The 24,200-nt window shown below is 48.2% G+C and overlaps 1 long non-coding RNA gene and 1 pseudogene across 1 annotated transcript in view; both read left to right on the forward strand.

Annotated features, from left to right (window-relative positions):
* The first annotated feature begins 79 nt into the window (after window positions 1–79).
* Window positions 80–24,200, forward strand: part of LOC142864147 (uncharacterized) — a 40,843-nt gene continuing 16,722 nt past the window's right edge. The window contains exon 1 of the long non-coding RNA XR_012914730.1: window positions 80–167. This is a non-coding gene — a long non-coding RNA (uncharacterized LOC142864147). The remainder of the gene's footprint in view (window positions 168–24,200) is intronic.
* On the forward strand, window positions 592–751 carry LOC142864282 (uncharacterized; annotated as a pseudogene).

The raw sequence follows: 24,200 nt of genomic DNA on the forward strand, positions 1-24,200 counted from the left end.
CGAGGAAGGTGTGCGGGCCCGCTGTGGCCCCGGCAGTCCAGTCGGCTGCGGGCGGTCGTGGCGGCCTGCGCCGGGCGCGGGGCTTCTCTGGCGGCACGAGGCGGACAGTAAGCCCCGAGGGTAGCAGCTGCCCCTTTGGACAGGAGCGCTTGAGCAGGGACGCGCCGGTTCGTGGGCGCGCGGGGCCCCTCCGGAGTCTCAGCCCGCGGGCCGGGAAACGCGCGGCGCGCCGGCCTCCCTCCAGTCGCTGCGGGGCGCTCGTGACCCCGACTCCGTGTGGGGTTTGCGTGGTGCGAGGCCTTGTGATCCGGGACCGCGGGAGCAGATTCGGAAGACGGGCCAGGTTAGGGCCAGGTGGCGCGAGGCGCGGTGCGGGGAGCCTTGCCCGGCGCCCCGCACCGCGCGTGCGGGTGGCGCGGGGAATACTGCGAAATGGGGCGTGGGCGGCAGCTCGTCCACGCAACAGAGAGTCGTGTTTAAGGTGGTGTGGGTGGTCCTTGGTCACGCTTGCTAAGGGCAGGTGTTTGGTTAATTTTGAGCTAAGGAGAGGGGAAAACCCAAGAGCAAACCCAAAAGCAAAGTGGCTGAGCTAGCTTTGCGCAGTGGCAGTATCGTAGCCAATGAGGTTTATCCGAGGCGCGATTATTGCTAATTGAAAACTTTAAAAAAAAAAAGTGGCTGAGCTACTAGCACGAATACACCTTAGAGGCTCCTGGAGCTGGTGGCCTAGGTCTGAACCTGCCCTCTGGCACTCACCACCTACCTGTGTGACCTTGAGAAGGTCCTTAATTTCTCTAACGTTCAGATCCCTCACTTCTCAGGTAAGGGGGCTCACAGTACCTAATTCATAGGGTTGTGAGGGTGGCCTAAGAAAAGTGTTGGCAGTTGTCACTACCTAAGAAACCTCACAAGCTACAATTACACGTGGTTAACTAGGTTATGTCTGTCTGAGGTGCAGAGGTGCAATCACTGCTGTGGGCATTTCTCCTTCATCCACTGAATTAGCATGAACGGAAAGCCTCCCGTGTGTCAGGCCCTGTGCTGGCTGTTGCAGGTGCTGCGATGACAGCCACACTTCCTGTGGCCACGAGGCAGGCAGGAAAGACCAATGAGAAGCAAGTGATTGCAATACAGTGTAATGGACAGGGAGCCCGTGGGCGTGGGAGGCGTGCTAGTGAGGGGGCTGCTGAAACCTGGAAGTGAATATGGATTCCTTAAATGAAGGGGTGGAAGGACAGAGTAAAGAATACATTTGAAAAGCTCTAGAAATGAGAGAGTTAAGTATAGCTGAGCCAGAACAGGAGAAAGAGTGTACGGAGATGAGCTTAGGAAGGTAGGTAGGAGCCAGATGGTTGTGAGCCTTGTACTAGTTGTTAACATTTGTAAACACTGTGCCGTGCTCTGTCCGTTCGTTCCATAAATACTTAGCACTACTATGTACCAGGCGCTGTTCTGGGGCTTGGATATACAACACTAGCAAACAGAATGCAAAAATCCCTGCCTTAGTGGAGCTTATATTCAAGTGGGGGAAGACAGAAAAATAACCAATAAACAATGGTAAAGTATATAGTATGTTAGAAGGTGTTAAGTGCAATGAAAAAAAAAACAAAAAACAGAAGGGAGATCAGGAGTGTCATGGGATTGGAGGAAGAGTTACAGTTTTCCAGAGGGTAGTGAGAGCGAACCTCATTGAGAAAAGACATAAGAGCAAAGACTTGGAGAAAGTGAAGGAGTTAGCTGCAGAGATGTCTGGAGGGGGAGCATTCCGGCTACGGCAGTAGGCATCACAAAGCCTTAAGGTCAGCGCATGCCTGGTGAGTCCCAGGAGCAGGAAGGATGACAGTGTGGCTGGGGCAGAATGAGCAGAGGATACCCCAGGACATGAGGTTATAATGTGGAGGGCTGATCACACAGGGTCTTGGAGGAGATTTTAAAGATTTTGGCTTGTGGTTGTGAAAGGGAGAGCTTTGCTCACTGAGAAAGACGTTTTTGTGGGGTCTACAGTGGGGCTCCATCACGCTCTCTGGCATTGACTCTTTTTTTTTTAGACAGAGTCTCACTTTCGTTGCCTGGGCTAGAGTGCCGTGGCGTCAGCCTAGCTCACAGCAACCTCAAACTCCTGGGCTCAAGCAATCCTCCTGCCTCAGCCTCCCAAGTAGCTGGGACTACAGGCATGCCCAGCTAATATATATATATATGTTGTCCAATTAATTTCTTTCTATTTACAGTAGAGACAGGGTCTCGCTCTTGCTCAGGCTGGTTTTGAACTCCTGACCTGGAGCAATCCACCCGCCTCGGCCTCCCAGAGTGCCAGGATGACAGGCGTGAGCCACCGCACCAAGCCGCATTGACTCTTCTTTGTCCTCTGAAATCCTTGCAGCAGGCCCCACTGCTGCTCATACACTGAAGAGATGGAATAATGCCTCCCGCCATGCCTCTGTTCTCACTGACCCCTCTACCTGGCACATATTTCTCTCTTACTCATCTGTGGAAATTCTCTCCAGCCTTGGAGGCCCAACCATATGTTTCTTCCTCTGTGATCAGATAGCATTTCACAGCTCTTTCATGTAACCCTGCAGTGCTTTTCACACGCTGCCATGCTTTCGTGTATGCCTTGACCGTCATGTCTGGATTGCAGCCTCTTTGAGGAACCAGTGTGTGTCTTGCAGCGTCTTGTATATGTTCAGTCATCTTTTTAACTAACACTGGTGGGGTGCCTGCTATCTCCTGGACACTGGGTGCAAAGGCAAAATCCCATGTGTCACTTCAGGGAGAGTACACTCATGGGGGATGCTGTAAAGAAATACCAGCTCCTTTGAGCCTGGCCACATGGAAAGGACAAACTGATGTCCCTGCCCTCGAGAAAGAGACCCACCTGTAGCTACTAACTGCTGCTCCCACCATACTGGACTTGGGAGGCTCTCTGTATTCCTGTGACTCTTCTACACTAGTGGAGACGGCTACTTTTTTGTTTAATTTCTCATAGTAGAGCAGAGACCGGGAATGGACACTTACACACAGCTTGTCTGGCACTGGAAGATGACTAAAGAGAAATGGCAGAAGGAGTAACATGCAGTTAATAATATAGCTCTCAAAATGTGATGTAGGCCAGGTGCAGTGGTTCACACCTGTAATCCTAGCACTTTGGGAGCCCGAGGTGGGAGAATTACTTGAGGGCAGAAGTTCAAGACCAGCCTGGGCAACATAGCAAGACCCTGTCTCCACAAATAAATAAATTAGCTGGGTGTGGTGACTTGCACCTGTAGTCCCAGCTACTCAGGAGGCTGAGGCAGGAGGATTGCTTGATCCCAGGAGTTCAGGCTATGATTGTGCCACTGCACCATGCGATTGGCTTGTTTGAGTAGTTTCATGGGCCGACAGGACTGTGAAGCCCTTTAGGCTGAGAGCTGCCTGGAGTGCAGCTAGTTCAGCTGAGGGGAGCTACCAGGCAGTGAGCTTTCTTGCTGGGTGAGTACCTGGCAAGAGTAGGGGATCTTAAAGTTAGGCCTTTGGGCCCTGTGATGTTCAAGGATGTCACGGCAGCACTTGAAAGTTTAGCATCTAGCATGCACGGATCTAGGGTATGGACAAGAGACATACACATGCAGTAGCCAGCAATAGGGAATGGGGTGAAAAGATTGTTCCATACATGACTAAGGGAATGAATTTCTATTATACTATAAGACCTGTGATATATGAGTAGCTGGTAAGCGTTTAAAATATATATATATATATATCATTAAATAAAACTGAATTCCTAACCCACTTTGTTCTCATCCTAAATGGGAGCCAGTGAGGATTATGGTCAGCTGCACATAACAGAAAAACCAAATAACACCGGCCACAGGACAGGGGTTTATTTTTCTGTCACATCAGGAAAAATCAAGAGGTCAGAAAGCCAGGGCTGGAATGGCAGTTTCCATCTAGGACTCAGGCTTCTCTTAGCTTGTCCCTCCACCCTCCCTGTGATGGAACTGTTCCTCTCATGCTCACAGCATTGTTGCTGCGGCTCCAGTCATCAAGCCAGATTCCAGGCAGAAGACAAAGTGCAAACGGGCATGAGCCAACTGGCTCCCTTGGTGAACTTTCCCTGAAGTCCCACTGGTACTCTGTTGTTCAGAATTGAGCTAAGAGAGGTCCTGGGGTTGTTTTTAGCCGGGCACGTGACTATCCCCACCCTCACCCCCGGACAGGACTCTGTGAATAAGGAAGACCGGAGAATGGATATTGGATAAGCACCCAGCAGGCCAGCCACAGCCAGTGGGAGTGAACAAGGCAACTGCATCAATGAGTAGACTGAATGTTTTCAGCAAGGTCTGGAACTGGAGGGCTTTGGGAAAGCGACTGGAACAAGCGGTGACAACGGCCATAGGCACAAACTGGTGGTGTGATCTCGGGCAGGTTATCTAGAGAAATTCCTTGGGTCTCAGTGGCCTCATCTGTAAAAATGAGAGGATTGGAATAAATCATCTCTAAGATCTTTTTCAACTCTAAAGTTCTATTATAACAGTGGTCTTTTTTAATTTATTTTTATTTATTTATTTTTTTTTTGAGACAGAGTCTCACTTTGTTGCCCAGGCTAGAATGAGTGCCGTGGCGTCAGCCTAGCTCACAGCAACCTCAAACTCCTGGGCTCAAGCGATCCTCCTGCCTCAGCCTCCCGAGTAGCTGGGACTACAGGCATGTGCCACCATGCCCGGCTAATTTTTTCTATATATGTATTAGTTGGCCAATTAATTTTTTTCTATTTATAGTAGAGACGGGGTCTCGCTCTTGCTCAGGCTGGTTTCGAACTCCTGACCTCGAGCAATCCACCCGCCTCGGCCTCCCAGAGTGCTAGGATTACAGGCGTGAGCCACCGCGCCCGGCCGGTCTTTTTTTAATTAAGTGAAATCTTTCAGATGAAGGCTCATATAGAAAGCAGATGAAGCAGAGATGCTCCAGGTGACGTGTGGATCAGAATCCTGCAGTTCTGTCTACCTGACCTCAAACTTAATTCCCTGGTGGCCCCTGAACCATGGAGCACACTTTCTACCTAGTCCCACGTGTAAGTAACCTCAATAAACGAAAACAATGCATTTATTGGAAAATATCAGACTATAGATATAACCATGTGCATTGCTGTCAGAAATGGAATATTGCTTTTACTTGGCAATAACAATCTTAAGCATTTTTAAAAAGCTATCAAATAACCAGAGTTTCAAATTGTGACACTGCGCTGTAACTCCCATTTGGAATGACTGGAGAAATATTCATCAGGTCTCACAGAATGACAGAATTTTCTCCCCGGACCGTATTGGGGGAGGAAAAGAGCTTGGATGTGAAGACAGGAGTTTTCAGAGTAACATACTTATTAGTTTCTAGATAGCGATTTAGATAAAAACTGCTCTCAGAGGGGGGAGAAAACCCTTTGCTTCGCAAACACTTGTTTCCTGCTTGCCAGACTGAGCTGTTTCCTGTTTATCAAATGTGATTGTTAGTGACTGGAAGCAAAGACCAGAAAAACTTACCTCTCATCGGTCACCTGCCTGGAACTGGCTTTTGTTTGTCATACTTTTAGCATTTCCAAAGATTTTTAAATGTCCTTTTCATTATTTAATAATAATTTTTCAACTTTAAAAATTAAGCACAGACTCAGTGAGATCTGAACCAATTATCCTCAAATTTCTTCCCCTAGTATCTGCCCTTTTGAGTATTAGTGAAATTTTATGAATACTCTATTTTCCCCACCCAGTAGCATCTAAAGTGTGTCTTTATCTTTAGAATAGTTCAGCGACCCTGGCTTTATGCCCTTTTCTCTGCACTGCCACCACCCATGCAGGCTTCTGCGTTTCTGTCCCCACGGTGCCCGGCCTCCTCCATTACGCTTTTCCTCTCAGCATTGTGACCCTTTTTATTTCCAGATAGTCTTGAAAACACTGTCTGCTTCAATTTTAGGATCCCCAGGGCAGATTGTGGGTGCAGGGGCTACATTCTTTGAACCCCAAATCCTAGACGCATGGCAACCAAAGATTGTTTTCTCGGACTTTTTAAATGTCGTTTTTAGAAGTTCCTCCACAGACAAAGTAAAGTAAAATCATATTTAGGTGTTCATGAAGGGCAATGCATAACTTCAAGGCTTAGGACAGCGTGTTTGCAGCGAGGACTGTCCGGGAAGCAAGGCGGGTCCCGCTGTTCACAGCGTTCGCCCGAAAGCACGAAGGCCGCAGGATGGACCGGCCTGGTCCCGACTTCAGGGACCCGCGGGGACCTGGCCTGGCCCCGACTTCACAAAATTGAATAAAAGGTATCTAAAAATTGAGAACTAGATTAGGTTTGAGGAAACAGTTGCAAAGAGTGTAGCAGGACCTGTAAGTTTTAACTCATGTTACAACTTGCTTTTGCAGAGTAAATATGAGGGCTTTGTTTTGTGTATGGCTAATGTCTGTATTTCAGTGTCTGTAAATAAAGTTTTATTGGAATACAACCGAGCTCATTTGTGTAAGTATTGTCTACGTCTGCTTTTCTTCTGCTCTGGCAGAGTGGAGTGTTTACAAGTAGACAGTGTGGACTGCAATACTTACTAGTTGGCACTTTAGAGAAACGTTTGCTGACCCTTGATCTAGAGCAGGCATCCTCAAATTACGGCCCACGGGCTACAAGTGGGCCGCCTAGCACATTTATCCGGCCTTCCGGGTGTTTTTGCCGCCACTGCCTGTCCTGCTTAGCAGCTGACTTGTCCCGGGCCCACGGTGCGCGCTCTCCAACGGTCTGAGGGACAGTGAACTGGCCTCCTGTTTAAAAAGTTTGAGGACCCCTGATCTAGAGTGATGGTCATATACTCAGAAAGGCAAAGAGGTAGGACTTTCATAATTTAAAAATTCCAATCCCAGCCGGGCGCAGTGGCTCACGCCTGTAATCTTAGCACTCCGGGAGGCTGAGGCCGGCGGATCACTCGAGGTCAGGAGTTCGAAACCAGCCTGAGCAAGAGCGAGACTCCATCTTTACTATAAATAGAAAGAAATTAATTGGCCAACTAATATATATAGAAAAAATCAGTCAGGCATGGTGGTGGCATATGCCTGTAGTTCCAGCTACTTGGGAGGCTGAGGCAGTAGGATCACTTGAGCCCAGGAGTTTGAGGTTGCTGTGAGCTAGGCTGACGCCACGGCACTCACTCTAGCCTGGGCAACAAAGCGAGACTCTGTCTCAAAAAAAAAAAAAAAATTCCAGTCCCATTCTAAAAGTGATATTTTTGTATTCACCCAAGTGTTTCACTCCTGTTCAAAACTGTACCTTTAGTGCTGTCCCAAAGGGCTTTAGCACTGAGAAAGTGACATCAGTTTATACAGGATATTGCCATAGGTCTCATCAGTTGTTTGCTTTTTTCTGTGAAAATAAGCGGCTTACTGATGAGCACATCCTTCGCTCTGGACGCTGTTCTTAAACAAGAACTTCCAGGAAAAGACAGAAGCCAAGAATAGAGAACGCTATGTCAAAGTGAAGCAATTATATGAGTTAAAATATATAGCTTCTGATATCACATGTGGCACTTGGAACCAGCGTGGAGAGGTGATTGCCCTTGGATTTCAGGGAATTGTGTTCCCCTTTTAACAGCTTTAGTGGCTCTGGAAAACAGATGGTTGTATGAATTTATAGAAGAGACACATGCAGAACTATCCCCACTACCTGTGGGGATAGTGGCCATAGCCACAGGGTGGACCTTTTAGGAAAATTGGTGTTGAGGGGCTGTGAATCCCAGCTACCTCCTCTTCATCAAGGTCTCTGTTGCTCCTTGTTGCACAATGAGAAAGTTCTAGGTTATGCCTATGGACATCAGATGCTTCCAAGAGCCAAAGGCTGTAGGTGTCTTTAGGCAGCAAGCCAGATCACTTTGAAATTGTGTTTATTTAAGCTGGGAAGAACTCTCCAGAAGCTCCTCCACCCAGCAGCAGCTGACCTGTGTTGGCTTGTTTAGAGCACTCATGGAATTGGCCACGGCACAGAACTCTTAGGAAGCAGTGGACTTCCCAGTAGGAACAGAATACTTCCCTTGTAATTATGGTAGAGTTATCACTCTATTTAAACATCACTTGTAGGTTTAGGCAAATGCTAATTCTAGCTAATAAAAATTAAATTCTGGGCCGGCGCCGTGGCTCACGCCTGTAATCCTAACACTCTGGGAGGCCGAGGCGGGCGGATTGCTCAAGGTCAGGAGTTCAAAACCAGCCTGAGCAAGAGCGAGACCCCCGTCTCTACTATAAATAGAAAGAAATTAATTGGCCAACTAACATATATAGAAAAAATTAGCCGAGCATGGTGGCGCGTGCCTGTAGTCCCAGCTACTCGGGAGGCTGAGGCAGGAGGATGGTTTGAGCCCAGGAGTTTGAGGTTGCTGTGAGCTAGGCTGACGCCACGGCACTCTAGTCCGGGCAACAGAGTGAGACTCTGTCTAAAAAAAAAAAAAAAAATTAAATTCTGATTATAGAATCTAGGTGGTAGGTATATGGGTATTTACGTTTTGCTCAAATTTTCTGTATGTTTAAAGTTTTTTTCTAATCAGATGTTGGGAAAAAATTAGATTCAGATCTGAAAGCTCCATTTTCTCCAATTTTCTGGGGAACAAAACAAGACTGATATTTGAGAAAATATTAGAACTTCTCTTTTAAAAACATAATCCTCTCCCTGAATAAACCTCAATGAAGATCATAAAGATACTGTGAAAAATGAAAATACAGGTTGGGATTCAGAAGCTGTAATGATTTCAGTGATCTTTTCCTAAGGCTTGAAAACTCTTTCGGAAAAATATTTGGACATTTTCTCATAAAATAATTCCCAGTATTATTTTAAAATTATCAGTGAATGGAAATAAGACTAGTTGTGTGTGTGTGAGTGTAATGTTCTCTACCCTCCTTCAAATTTAAATTGCCATTACTTAATTATATCTAACTCTTAAATGGCCCTTTTTGAACACTTTTAGCTGTCAGAAGTTCCCAGAGAGCCTCAACACAATGCAGTTTTCAGGGTCCTCTCTGTCATTTTCTCTCATGTCTTTCATAAGCATCTGCTGCCACCTCTCCCAGAGCGGCCAGAGTACTCTCTAGCTCCTACTCGGTTCGCCTCTCAGCCCCTGCGCACACAAACAGAAAAGAATAGAAAGTGACTAGTGAACTTTGTGCATTTATCTAATTAGACTTAATGCATTTTCTTAGCTTACTATTTAATGTTTCCATATTAATATACTGATAATAGCGCCCTAACCCCAATTCCCCATGCCACAAAGCATTTCTTGATTAAGTACGTAGGAAGCTAAATATTTATCTTACTAAATTAGAAAAAAGAAAGAAATTGAAGAAGAGAAAATGAAAATAACAGTGAGATGATACTGAAAACTGATCAAGAAAAAAAATTAGAAAAGAATAAGAAAGATATAATCATGAATACAGGAGGGATTTAAAAATAAAAGTTTTCCTCATGAAATTGTGGGACAGCAAATTTGCAAATCTAGATAAAATGGATAATTTCCAAGTAAAATGTTAATTATAAAAAGCAGTGCAAGAAAAAGTGGAAAATCTGGATGGTCCATAATCACAGAAGAAATTGGAAAGGTAATTAGACATCTTCCCTTACCAGAAGAGAAAAATAAAAACTATTATTGGTAACTTCAGAGAGACCTCCGTGTAACAAGAACAGGATAATATGAAAAAGGAGCAGCAGAGGACAGAGAATAAGAAAGAACACTTAGAAATTTAAAATATACATTTAGCACTACTGAATTGTACACTTAAAAATCATTGAGATGGCAATTTTATGTGTATCTTTCCCATAATTAAAATTTAAAAAAATTAACTCAAAATAGATCAAAGATCTTAATGTAAAAACCAAAACTATAAAACTCTTAGAAGGAAACATAGGTGTAAATCTGTGTGACTTTGGATTAGGCAGTAATTTCTCAGGTTTGACACCAAAAGCACAAATAACAAAGAAAAAATAGATAAATTGGACCTCATTACAAAATACAGACACTGGTTGGGCACAGTGGCTCAGGCCTGTAATCCTAGCACTCTGGAAGGCTGAGGCGGGAGGATTGCTTGAGGTTAGGTATTTGAGACCAGCCTGAGTGAGAGCAAGACCCCATCTCTACTAAAACTAGAAAAATTAGGGTGACTTCTGGGCCCCCCCTCTCTTGGGGCCCCAGAACCTCGTCCACGAAAAAAAAATTAAAAAAAAAAATTAGCCAGTCATCGTGGCACACACCTTAGTCCCAGCTACTCGGGAGGCTGAGGATGGAAGATCACACTGCACTGTAGCTGAGGTGACAAAGCAAGACTGTCTCCAAAAAGAAAAAAAAAGACACTATCAAGACAGTGAAAACATAACCCCCCAAATGGGAAATAATCTTTACAAATCATAGATAAGAGACTAGTATCTAGACTATGAGTACAAAGAACATTTGCAATTCAACAAGAGAAAAGATAACACAATTTATAACTGTGCAGCGGATTTGTATAGACATTTCTCTAAGGAACATATTCAAGTGGCCAGTAAGCACACGAAAAGGTGCATCAGATGGTTGGTCAGTGGGGAAATGCCAATCAAAGCCGCAATAAGATGCCATTTTACACCCACTTGGAAGGCTATCATCAAAAAAAGAAAGGAAAAAAAGAGCAAGTGTTGGTGAGAATGTGGAGAAATCTCAAACTTCAAATATTGCTGGTGGGGCCGCCAAGTGCTGCAGCCCCTGGGGAAGGTGGCGTGCCACTCCCGTAGTGACTGGACGTGGAGTTGCCGTGTGACCAGCATTCCCACTCTTGCGTACATGCCCAAGGGAATCGAAAACGTGTGCACGCGCAAACCTGCGCATAAATATTCATAGCATTATTCAAAACAGGCAAAAAGTAGAAGCATTGTTCAAAATGGGTAAAAAAGTAGAGGTGATCTAAATGTTCACTAACAAATGAATAGATAAAATGTTGTATATCCATGCAACGGGCATGAAAAGGAGTAAAGCTCAGATACAGGCTGCGACAGGCTGAGCTCGAAAGCAGCACACTAAGTGGAAAAGGCCAGTCACGAGACCACGTGTTGTGTGATCACATCACGGGAAGTGCCCAGAAGTGGTTGGATTCCCCCCATAACCAAAGGCGGTACCAACAGGACTTGCCAACACTTTGGTTGAGACGCACGAGCCTGAGACCGGGGCTGGCGCCCGCCAAGCCTGGCACAGACACCTTTCCTTCCTGCCCCAGGCTCGCCCGCAGCCTCAGGCGGTTCCTTGCGCCGCCTGCCGCTTCCCAGCAAACGCTCAGGAGCACCCTCTGCAGACCTCCAGAGTTCCCTCTCCCTTTGGGACTCTGTCTCCAGGACTCAGCCGCCTGGGCCTTTCCTCTCTCTCTGCGCCAGCCCGGCCGGCCTGGGTGTCTCCTGGGCTGCGGCCTGGCGTCCCCCTCGGCCTGTGCCACACCAGGACTCTCACAAGGCGGCGGCCCACGCACCCGCCTCCCGCCGCCTCACGGCAGCCACTGTCCTCACTGCCTGAGGCCCAGTGTCTGGAAAACCGATGTTTCATGTGTTTTGTTCCTGTTGTTCCAGACAGAGGTAGGTGAGGTCCCGTCACTCCATGCCGACTGGAAGTGAGGCGCGGGCAGTCCCTATTTAAGACAGAAGAAGTTTTCCCTCTTAAACTCTTTTTTTTTTTTAAATATATATTTTTAGTTGGCCAATTAATTTCTTTCTATTTTTATTTTTTTTTAGTAGAGACGGGGTCTCGCTCTTGCTCAGGCTGGTCTCGAACTCCTGACCTCGAGCAATCCACCCTCCTCGGCCTCCCAGAGAGCTGGGATGACAGGCGTGAGTCACCGCGCCCGGCCCCTTCTTAAACTCTTAGCCCTCAATATATTTCTCAGTGCAGAGTCAGAGCCAACGGCCAGCAGGTCAAAGGTCCCATACTGTTTCCAAGTTATGAGATCATAAAATGATCCTTCAGAAGGGCCTCTCAGATCCTGGCTGGAGCACGTCCCACTCTGTTTCGGACAGTTAGTTAGACTCGCTTGTAAAGAACGCTTGGTAATTCTTACTGGATATCCACAACACGCTCGGGCATTACTGGGAGTACACGGCCCGCCCTTAAAGAACCTGCTGCCACCCAGGGCGACAAGACGTGTACACGTGTGACATGGAACCAGAGGGTGGCATTGCTGATGTTTAGACGGACGGTTAGGATGGTGAGTGTGAAACCTCACGTGCCAGAGTCTGTCTTCTTCCCGATAACGCACGCTGGCAGGGGGTTCTGCCGCTCCCACCTCCCTCTTCAAAGTGCTTCCACTCAAATAGCTTCGCGTTCCCTTCTTGCCTGCTTCATTTGACAAGAACGAAAAGTTGACATGCTATAGCAGAAACAGGAGATCGGTTCTCTCGGTGCTTACTTCATCCTCTTTCTAGGGTACACTTCTCCACTGCAAAAACCCGGAAAAGCTAAAAATGATTTTCCCCAGGCTCCCATGCAGCTGGGGGGGGGGTCTGGATATGATTTAGGTTGCCCAATCGGAAGCCTTCAAGAAGTGAGTTTGAGGCCGGGCGCGGTGGCTCACGCCTGTAATCCTAGCTCTCTGGGAGGCTGAGGCGGGCGGATTGCTCAAGGTCAGGAGTTCAAAACCAGCCTGAGCAAGAGCGAGACCCCGTCTCTACTATAAATAGAAAGAAATTAATTGGCCAACTGATATACATATTAAAAAAATATTAGCCGGGCATGGTGGCGCATGCCTGTAGTCCTGGCTACTCGGGAGGCTGAGGCAGGAGGATCGCTCGAGCCCAGGAGATTGAGGTTGCTGTGAGCTAGGCTGACGCCAGGGCACTCACTCTAGCCTGGGCAACAGAGTGAGACTCTGTCTCAAAAAAAAAAAAAAAAAGAAGTGAGTTTGAAACTGGATCAGCTGGGAAGAGAGGCACAAGGAACTGGCTTTGCTGGTTCAGATTGGGGCAGGTGCACACGCGCGGCTCTGGGCTGCCTGCCGCAGAGGGGCTGCGGACGCACAGAGCACAGCCCGGCAGGTTCCTCCTGGAGACTGCAGGACACGTGGAGGCAGTACGGCAGCAGCCGCCAGACTGCCGACAGGCTGAGGTTATGGTGTGCTAGGGCAATGCTTCTCCATCAGGGGCTGCTTTGCTTCCAGGAGGGCATTTAGCAAAGTCCAGAGATGTTTCTTGTTGTCACGGCCCAGGGCATTCTATTGGCATCTGGTGGGATGTTGTGAGACATCCTGCAATGCCCAGGACAGCCCCTCCACAAAGAATTATCCTATCCAGGCCGGGCGCGGTGGCTCACGCCTGTCATCCTAGCACTCTGGGAGGCCGAGGCGGGCGGATCGCTCCAGGTCAGGAGTTCGAAACCAGCCTGAGCAAGAGCGAGACCCCGTCTCTACTATAAATAGAAATAAATTAATTGGCCAACTAATATATAGAGAAAAAATTAGCCAGGCATGGTGGCGCATGCCTGCAGTCCCAGCTACTCGGGAGGCTGAGGCAGGAGGATCGCTTGAGCCCAGGAGATTGAGGTTGCTATGAGCTAGGCTGACACCATGGCACTCACTCTAGCCTGGGCAACAAAGCGAGACTCTGTCTCAAAAAAAAAAAAAAAAAATGTCAACTGTGTCTGTCCTAGAGCCTGCATTTTGGTGGTTGTGTCCAGATTCCTGAAGGTCCCAGTAATGGCAAAGTGGCCATGCCTTCAGAAGATCTTTTTTCTTTTTTTTTTGCTTTTACTTTTTTGTTTGTTTGTTTTTGAAACAGGGTCTCACTCTGTTGCCCCAGGTAGAGTGCAGTGGTGCAATCACAGCTCACTGCGTCCTCAAACTCCTGGGCTCAAGCGATCCTCCTGCCTCAGCCTCCCGAGCGGCGAAGACTATAGGTGCATTTTTCAGTGGAGGAGTCATATAGGGTCAGTTTGTGCAATGGCACGTGCAGACTCAGCAGCACACTAGAAACTGCCCTGGGTTTCTTAAACAGAAAAGGAATTTAATACAAGGAATTAGGTGCTTATAAAAACGTTTGACGGCTGGAAAAGCAGGCTTTAGGTTGGACCTTCAGGAAAGAGCATTGGAACGACAGTGCAGAAGTGACCCTCTGTGTTTCCCGTAAGTGGCCCGAGGTGGTCTCTGAAAATGGTTCACTGCTCACTTGACCAAGAAAAGCCCCACGAAATTGCGCAAATCAAGAGTGTGCCGCCATGCCCGGCTAATTTTTGTATTTCTGGTAGAGACCGGGGTCTCACTCTTGTTCAGGCTGGTCTCGAACTCTCGACCTCAAGCGATCCTCCTGCCTCAGTCTCCCAGAGTGCTGGGATTACAAGGAAAGAGCCCTGTGCCCAGCCTTTTGCTTTCACTTGTATTTACTTCATGCTGGATATATTCCCTCAGCCTTAACTTTTTGTTTCTTCAGTTTCTTTCGGGGTACCTTTTCCTTCTGTGCAACCTCCTCTTCCTGTTTAGGGACAATTTGTTCTTTTCCAGTAAGGAGCGTCTCAGAGCGCCCAGGCGGGCGCATGTGGGGCTCCGTGCGCTGAGTGCGGGCGGCGCACCTTGGCGCTGTGCTCACCTGCATGTGCTCAAGGACTCGGGAATCTACATCCGGACCCCACAGTCGGCACTGCTCCCGGCGCCGGTAAGCACGTGCGGCGAGACGTAGCACTCTGCTTGGGCTGCCCACCTGGTACCTGCCAACGGCACCCTCGTGACGGCAGGACGGCACGTGCTGCCTTGGAAAGTGACGTCTTTCGGGCACGCGGTGGCTTCTCGTATTTGCACAGCCCCGATGGCCTGGGCAGTTTCACAGGTGTCCTTGAAGTAAACAAGAAGGTTTGAAACTCTGTTTTTGAGACAGAGTCTCGCTCTGTTCCCCAGGCTAGAGTGAGTGCCGTGGCGTCAGCCTAGCTCACAGCAACCTCAAACTCCTGGGCTCGAGTGATCCTCCTGCCTCAGCCTCCCGAGTAGCTGGGACTACAGGCATGCGCCACCACGCCCGGCTAATTTTTTTCTATATATATATTTTCTATATATATATATATTTTAGTTGGTCAATTAATTCCTCTCTATTTTTGGTAGAGACGGGGGGTCTCGCTCAGGCTGGTTTCGAACTCCTGACCTGGAGCGATCCGCCCGCCTGGGCCTCCCAGAGAGCCAGGGTGACAGGCGTGAGCCACCGCGCCCGGCCTGGAATGCGTATTACACGAAACAGAAGCAGAGGCAGAACGTGGCTGGCTGGGGCGAGCGCTGCTGAAGGGGTGAGGAGGTTTGTGAGGAGGGACAAAGGACAGCAGGGCTGGAGGACGGAGAGGAGGCGGGCTTGACTGCCGTGCACGGTGCTGTGGAGGAACAGCGGTGTCCCACGTGGGCGCGGCGAGGCTGGGGCGAGGGTGGCAGGCCCTGAACGGCTTCCCGGCCTGTAGGAATCGGGATGCCACGGAAGGGCGTTCCGCAGGCGCGGGGCCTTGAGACTGCCTTTAGGAAGAGAGCTCCCGGTGATGTTTCTGGATGTGACCTGACACCCGCATGCCGGCCTGCCGCACCCACGAGCCACCTGCCAGCTGGCACACGAAAGGACGCTCCGGCGCCCACGAGTGGTCCTGGCAGCCGCGTGGCCCTCCTGCAGCCGGAAATTTCTGTCGTGCCCGGGGAGGCTGCCCTGGTCCCTGCAGCGAGTGGAGGAGGGCCTGGAATTTAGTTAGTAATTAACTGAGCAATGGCAGTCTTAAAAATGCCATAGTTAGTCTACAAAATTCTATCTCAGTTAACAATTATCGGTATCCCTTGGCTGGTCCTTCTCTCCCTCCTCCCCTCCCTCCCTCCCTGCCTGCCTTCCTTCTTTCCCTCCTTCTCCCTGCCCTCCTCACTTCTTTCCCTCCTTCTCCCTGCCCTCCTCACTTCTTTCCCTCCTTCTCCCTGCCTTCCTCACTTCTTTCCCTCCTTCTCCCTGCCTTCCTCACTTCTTTCCCTCCTTCTCCCTGCCTTCCTCACTTCTTTCCCTCCTTCTCCCTGCCTTCCTCACTTCTTTCCCTCCTTCTCCCTGCCTTCCTCACTTCTTTCCCTCCTCCCTGCCTTCCTCACTTCTTTCCCTCCTTCTCCCTGCCTTCCTCACTTCTTTCCCTCCTTCTCCCTGCCTTCCTCACTTCTTTCCCTCCTTCTCCCTGCCTTCCTCACTTCTTTCCCTCCTTCTCCCTGCCTTCCTCACTTCTTTCCCTCCTTCTCCCTTCCCTTTCTTTCATGGGAGCTGAGTGTTTACGGGTCCTGAGTGCTCCCTGGTCACGGCTGGTCTTGCAGATATTCACGGTTCGTGCACAGTGTCTCTGAAGTCACCCATCTGCTGCCATTCCCACAGCCAGTCACCTGAAATGATGGACTAAGCATGAACTTTGCTTTTCTTTTAATAGATAAAGATTTAGCTTTATTTTTATTTTTATTTTTTTTTTTTGAGACAGAGTCTCGCTTTGTCACCCAGGCTAGAGTGAGTGCCGTGGCGTCAGCCTGGCTCACAGCAACCTCAGACTCCTGGGGTCAAGCGATCCTCCTGCCTCAGCCTCCCGAGTAGCTGGGACTACAGGCATGCACCACCATGCCCGACTAATTTTTTCTATATATTTTTAGTTGGCCAATTAATTTCTTTCTATTTATAGTAGAGACAGGGTCTCGCTCTTGCTCAGGCTGGTTTCGAACTCCTGACCTGGAGCAATCCATCTGCCTCGGCCTCCCAGAGTGCTAGGGTTTCAGGCGTGAGCTGCTGCACCCGGCCAAGCAAGAACTTTTGTTTGTTTCTTTTCTGTACAATGGAGAAAAGTTCTTTTGGGTGGTTTAATCAGAAATGGGATAATTTTAAATTTCTTTTAGCCTCTGAACTGAGCCCATGGCATTTGGGAACAAAGAGGCTGAAATGTCTAGAAAATGAACTGCAGCCTTCTGCAGGGAAGAGGATGGGATAGAAGAGCAGGAAGAGTTAAGAATAACTCCGGGGCTTGGTGTTGGTGACTGGACTGCTGGTATCATTGGCTGAGAGAAGGAAAAAAAGAGGTGGAGGGGTCAGGGCCACCTACAATATTTACACGGTCCAGTGCAAAATAAAATGCAGGCCGGGCGCCGTGGCTCATGCCTGTAATCCCAGCACTTTGGGAGGCCAAGGCAGAAGGATTGCTTAAGGCCAGGAGTTCAGGGCAAGACCCTGTGTCTCCAAAAATGAAAGTTAAAAAAGAATAGCCGGGCGTGGTGGCGCATGCCTGTAGTCCCGGCTACTCGGGAGGCTGAGGCAGGAGGATCGCTTGAGCCCAGGAGTTTGAGGTTGCTGTGAGCTATGATCATGCCACAGCACTCTAGTCTGGGCGATAAAGGGAGAACTTGTCTCTAAAATAAATAAATAAAAAGGAAATTAAAATGCAGGACTCGGCCGGGCAGGGTTGGCTCATGCCTGTCATCCTAGCACTCTGGGAGGCCGAGGCGGGCGCATCGCTCGAGGTCAGGAGTTCGAAACCAGCCTGAGGAAGAGCAAGACCCCGTCTCTACTATAAATAGAAAGAAATTAATTGGCCAACTAATATATAGAGAAAACAATATTAGCTGGGCATGGTGGTACATGCCTGTAGTCCCAGCTACTTCGGAGGCTGAGGCAGGAGGATTGCTTGACCCCAGGAGTTTGAGGTTGCTGTGAGCGAGGCTGACGCTGCGGCACTCACTCTAGCCTGGGCAACAAAGCGAGACTCTGTCTCAAAAACAAAACAAAACAAAACAAAAACAAAGATAAAAAAGTATTAAGAACTTCACAACAGCTACGGAAGCGCCGGGGAGCACACTCCTGTCCACGCCCAACCGTTCCTGTGGCTGTACTTGGACAGAGGGCTTCTAGGAGGTCATTAAGGTTAAATGAGGTCAGAAGGGTGGGGCCCGAACCCATTGGGACCGGTGTCCTTATAAGGAGAGGGAGCTGGGGTTCTAGGAGGTCATTAAGGTTAAATGAGGTCAGAAGGGTGGGGCCCGAACCCAATGGGACCGGTGTCCTTATAAGGAGAGGGAGCCGGGGTTGCCCCCGACTCTGGCGCCTGGTCTTGGGCCTCTAGCCTCCAGGGCGTGAGGAAAGGGAGTCTGTGGTCGAGGCCGCCCAGCCTGGGGCATCCTGTGGGGGCAGCCCGAGCAGACCGACGCAACTGTGGGAAGCCAGAGCTGGAGCCGCAGTTTGGGGGAGACCATGAACTCCACGGGGGCCCTGGCCAGTTAAGGATCTGAGTGATACTCAGCCATGACTCGTGTCATGGCTTACAGATCCGGCAGCCAAGAGGGAAGCTGGAAATACCCGTTTGGGTGTCATTGCTACACAAGCAGTGATTAGATCCGTGGGAGCGGACGGGATCTCCCAGGCGCCCCGTCCAAAGGAGGGAGAAGAGAGTGAGCTCAGAAACCCAGGTGGGGAGGGCTGAGGTGCAGGAGGCTGGGAAGACAGACGAGGAGAAGGAAAGATCAGAGGAAGGAGGGAAGCCCAGAGCAGGGTCTGGCGCTCTGGGAACCAAAGAAAGCTAGAAATTTGTCAGCCTGTCAAGTGCCGTCAAGACATCAAGCAAGATGGGAGGCTGAGGCGGGCGGATCGTTTGAGCTCAGGAGTTCGAGCAAGAGCAAGCCCCCATCTCTACTATAAATAGAAAGAAATTAATTGGCCAATGAATATATATAGAAAAAGTTAGCCGGGCATGGTGGCACATGCCTGTGGTCCCAGCTACTCGGGAGGAGGCTGAGGCAGGAGGATCGCTTGAGCCCAGGAGTCTGAGGTTGCTGTGAACCAGGCTGACGCCATGGTACTCACTCTAGCCTGGGCGACAAAGCGAGACTCTGTCTCAAAAAAAAAAATAAAAATAAAAAATAAAACGAAAAAAAGAATAAACACATCAAGCAAGATAAAGATAAGAACATGCCTGGTGGAGCTAGCCACCGGGAGGGCCCCGGGAGCAATCTGATTTCAGCGGTGAGACTGGACGCCGGGCGGGGATGAGCTGAGGAAGGTGCGGGTGACGGGCAGTGCGGTGCCCTGTGCCCGCCTGGCCGAGCGGCTCACCAGGCAGCGCTCCGCCTACAGGTTCCTGATGTGGTAGGGCCTAAGAATCTGTACTTTTTAAGGTCTCTAGATGATTCTGATACCTTGGCAACTCGGGGACTTCATGCAAATGACATGAACTGTCTTCAGAGAGGCCCAGGTTCCAACCCCAATTCTGTCACATTTTAGCTGTTTGAACCAGAACAGGACACTCAGATCTCGTTGAGCCTCTGTACCTCACTCACAGAAATCATGGCGATAGTTCCATTTTGTGTCATTGGTCTGGAGATTAGAGATTTTATGTATATAGACACATAAATATATATATATGGTTATTAAGCATGAAATGTCCAGTTTCTTTAAGTACTAAATTTGACGGTTGACATCTCTTGACATTTCGTTTTGATGTTTATTCTGAAGGTCCATCCTCGGTCTTTTAAATGCACACTTTGGCTTTTGATTATCTTTCAAAAAGAATTTTAGAGCAATTTTTTTAAACCACGCACAAGTAAAAAATGCGTGTTGTTTTCAAATATGAGTTCCGTATGGAGCCAATGCAGCACAGACAGCTTAAAATATCAACATAGTGTTTAGGGAAGGGTGTGGCTAATGAACACAGTACATCGATGGTTTGAGAAGTTCATTTCTGGTGATTTTAATCTCGAAAATGAGCCACGTGGGCGGCCTGAGACGAAAGTGGATAATGAGATGCTGAAATCGGTAGTGGAAGCGAATCCATCCCAACCCATTAGCAGCAAGTTCTGACGTTACTATTCCAACAATATTGCACCATTTGAGACAAATGGGCAGGGTGCAGAAGATGGATAGATGGGCTCTCCATGAATTGAATGAGCATCAGGGCCGGGCGCGGTGGCTCACGCCTGTCATCCTAGCTCTCTGGGAGGCCGAGGCGGGCGGATTGCTCGAGGTCAGGAGTTCGAAACCAGCCTGAGCAAGAGCGAGACCCCGTCTCTACTATAAATAGAAAGAAATTAATTGGCCAACTAATATATACAGAAAATTAGCCGGGCATGGTGGCGCATGCCTGTAGTCCCAGCTACTCGGGAGGCTGAGGCAGGAGGATCACTTGAGCCCAGGAGCGTGAGGTTGCTGTGAGCTAGGCTGACGCCACGGCACTCACTCTAGCCTGGGCAACAAAGCGAGACTCTGTCTCAAAAAAAAAAATGAGCATCAGAAGAGAAATCGTCTCAAAGTTTGTCTTTCTCTGCTTTCGGGACATAAAGGCGAACAATTTCTACACAGCAGTGTTGTGTGTGATGAAGAAGGGGTTCTTTTTTGCAATTGCAAGAGTTTGGCACAATGTTTGGATAAAGATGAAGTGTGGAACCCCAGTCCAAAACTGAACATTCATCTAGAAAAGCTAATGGTGTCTGTCTGGCGGTCCAGTGCTGATGTTATGTCCACTACAGCTTCATGAAACCTGGTGAACTGATTACAGCAGATGTCTGCTGCAACCAGCTGGCTGAAATGACGAGGATGCCCTGATTAATTAGCCGAGATGGAGCAATAGAGACAGGCCGATCCTCTTGTAAGACAACGCCCGACCCCATGTCGCACAAACAGCGCTGCTCAAACTACGGAGGCTGGACTTGGAAACTCTTCTGTCACCCGCCATATTCACCAGCCCTTGCGCCACCGACTACCCCTTCTTCCAGACTTTGGACCCCTTCTCGCAACGGAAAATATTCAATTCTCAACAAGCTGTGGGAAAGGCTTTCATGATTTCATCACCACTCGCTCTACAGGCTTCTGCGCTGCCGGTATAAACAAGCTACCGAGATACAGCACCTCTTGTATTTTCCTGGATAGAGCTGGAACCCATTCTACTAAGTGAAGTAGCTCAAGAATGGAAAAACAAGCACCGCATGTACTTACTGGCAAATTGGTATTAGCGGATCAACACCTAAGTGGACATACAGGAGTAACACGTATCGGGGGTCGGGCAGGTGGGAGGGGGGAGGAGGGGACGGGTTTATACAACCAAACGAGTAAGATGTGCAACGTTTGGGGGATGGACATGCTTGAAGCTGTTACTCGAGGGGGGAGGGGGGCATGGGCAATATATGTAACCTTAATATTTATATCCCCATAATATGCTAAAATAAAAATAAAAAAACAAGCTACCATTAAGATGCAAAACTGTGAGGATAGTTTAGGCGCACACTTTTATTAGTTGTACTGTTTTTTGTTTGCAATATGATAAATTATACTTGCGATTTATTTTATTTATTGAGACACAGTATCACTGTATTGCCCAGGCTAGAGTGCCGTGGCATCAGCCTAGCTCACAGCAACCTCAAACTCCTGGGCTCAAATGATCCTCCTGCTTCAGCCTCCCGAACTACAGGCATGCGCCACCATGCCAGGCTAATTTTTTTCTATATATTTTTAGTTGGCCAATTAATTTCTTTCTATTTTTAGTAGAGACGGGGGTCTCGCTCTTGCTTAGGCTGGTCTTGAACTCCTGACCTTGAGCGATCCTCCCACCTCGGCCTCTCAGAGTGCTGGGATTACAGGTGTGAGCCACTGCACCTGGCCTTATGATTTGAATGAGACATTTCATATTTAATGACCTAATATACATGTACATATATAAAACTGGTCACAGAGTAAACGGTTAGTAAATAGTAGCCAATATTACTGACAGTGGATATAGTGCATGCAGACTATTCTCTTAATAAAGAGGTTGGCGGCCGGCCAGGCGCGGATGTGGATCGGACCAAATCTGGGTTTATTCTTTTTCTCGTAATGGAAGCTCAAAGGCAGGGAGCTCAAAACTGGTGTGGCAGCTCCACAACCTTCAGGAGGTTGGACCCAGACTCTTTCTATCTTTCTGGCCTACCATCGCATTTAACCTGCGACGTCCGCCCACAGCATTGCTTCATGGTCCACAGTGGCTCCTGGAGTTCCAGCCCTCACCTCTGCGTTCCAGAAAGCAAGAAGGTGCAAGAAGCAAAAGGGAGCATGCCAGGGTCTGTCCTTCTTTTAAGGAACCTTCCTGCATGTCTTACCCAATTACTTTTGCTTACTTCTCACTGGTGTAAGAGCTTCTCCCTAGATTCAAGAGAAACTGGAGTATATGCCATCTTAAGGGCACATTTTGCCCTATCCACAACGTAATTGAGTCCTGCTAGTAAGGAAGAAGGAGGAAGCAGACATTGGGCAGGCAACTGGCAGTGTTTGGACATCGGTTGATTCCCACACGTACTTGAACATATGGAAGGAAAGCTGTTTATTCTCATTTCATTAACACGTAAGCCAGGTAGTTCTCGCTAAGCTTTCCCCAAAATCACTAAGAAGTGAGCATGCTTTCTCAGCAGATTTATGGCAGCACATTTCAGCAATGTTGTAACACGAAGGCTTGACTTTCACATAAGTTAGAGACCTCTGGCTCCTAGTGGGAAAAGATGAAACTCAAACTGGCTTTAACGAGTGAAGACCTGGGCTAGGCTGGCTGGGGGACGAGTTCGGGATAGGAAGGCTCTGCAGAAGGACAGTTGAGGCTGAAACATTTTCTCATTACATCCACGTGGAGGGAGTAAGCCTGTCTTTCTCGTGTTCTCCCCTAAGAACGTGGAAGAACCTCCCCAGGACTCTTCAGTCTGACTTCCCGCCAGTCTTAGAAGACAAATGGCAAATAAATACCCCTTCTACACAAGGCGCGTGATGGAGGGTAGGAACAGCTTCAGGCTGAACGGTCTGGCCCAGTCGGGGACAGGTGAGGGAGACCCCGGCGCATGGACCACAATGTCATCTGTAGTTTTGTTCCCCCAAGAACATTCCGGAAGACATTTTTGCATTCCTGGGTACTTACTATTGAAATACAGTGTGTTGCAGTGTTGCTGACCAGTGGTTGAAAATGTTATTTATTGCTTGTAGATGGGACTATCTCGGTAAAGATGGAATTTATGGCCGGGTGCGGTGGCTCACGCCTGTAATCCTAGCACTCATGGGAGGCCGAGGTGGGAGGATCGCTCAAGGTCAGGAGTTCAAAACCAGCCTGAGCAAGAGCGCGACCCTGTCTCTACTATAAATAGAAAGAAATTAACTGGCCAACTAGTATCTATAGAAAAAATTAGCCGGGCATGGTGGCACATGTCTGTAGTCCCAGCTACTCGGGAGGCTGAGGATCGCTTGAGCCCAGGAGTGTGAGGTTGTTGTGAGCTAGGCTGACGCCACAGCACTCACTCTAGCCTGGGCAACAAAGCGAGACTCTGTCTCAAAAATTAAATTAAATTAAATTAAATTAAAAAAAATAAAGGACAGGCTGACTCTCTTGTTAGGGGCTAATGCAACTGGTGACTTTAAGTTGCAGCCAATGTTCATTAACCATTTCAAAAATCCCAGGGCCCTTAAGAATGATGCTAAGTCTCTTCTGCCTGTGCTCTATAAATGGAACGACAAAGCCTGGATGGCAGCACATCTACTTACAGCATGGTTTACTGAAAACTTTAAGCCTTCAGTTGAGACCTACCACCGAGGAAAAAAGATTCCTTTCAAAATATTACTGCTCTTTGACACGTACCTGGTCACCCTGAAGCTCTGATGGAGACGTACAAGGTTAAGATTAATGATATCTTTATGCCTGCTAACACAACATCCATTCTATAGCCCATGGATCAAGGAGTAATTTTGACATTTAAGTTTTATTATTTAAGAAATACATTTTGTAAGGCTATAACTGCCAGAGATAGTGATTCCTCTGATGCATCTGGGCAAAGCATTATGAATTGAAAACCTTCTGGAAAGTACTGACCACTTTTGATGCCATTAAGAACATTCATGATTCACGGGAGGAGGTCAAATCATCAACATTAACAATAGTTTGGAGGCAGTAGATTCCAACCCTCATGGATGACTTTGAGGGGCTCACGCCTTCAGGGGAGGAAGTCACTGCAGATGTGGTGGAGACTGCCGGAGAACTAGACTTAGAAGTGGAGCCTGAGGGTGGGACTGAACGGCAGCAGTCTCAGGATACAACTTGAACAGTTGCTTCTTATGAATGAGCAAAGTGATTTCTTCAGAAAGAATCTACTGCTGGTGAAGATGCTGTGAACATTGTTGAAATGAGCGATTTTATTATTTTGGTTGGCTTTTTAGATCTTTTGCAGACCCTCCAGTTAGCCTTATTGCCGGAAACT

Source organism: Microcebus murinus, chromosome 24 (assembly GCF_040939455.1).
Source record: "Microcebus murinus isolate Inina chromosome 24, M.murinus_Inina_mat1.0, whole genome shotgun sequence".
Classification (NCBI taxonomy): Eukaryota; Metazoa; Chordata; class Mammalia; order Primates; family Cheirogaleidae; genus Microcebus; species Microcebus murinus.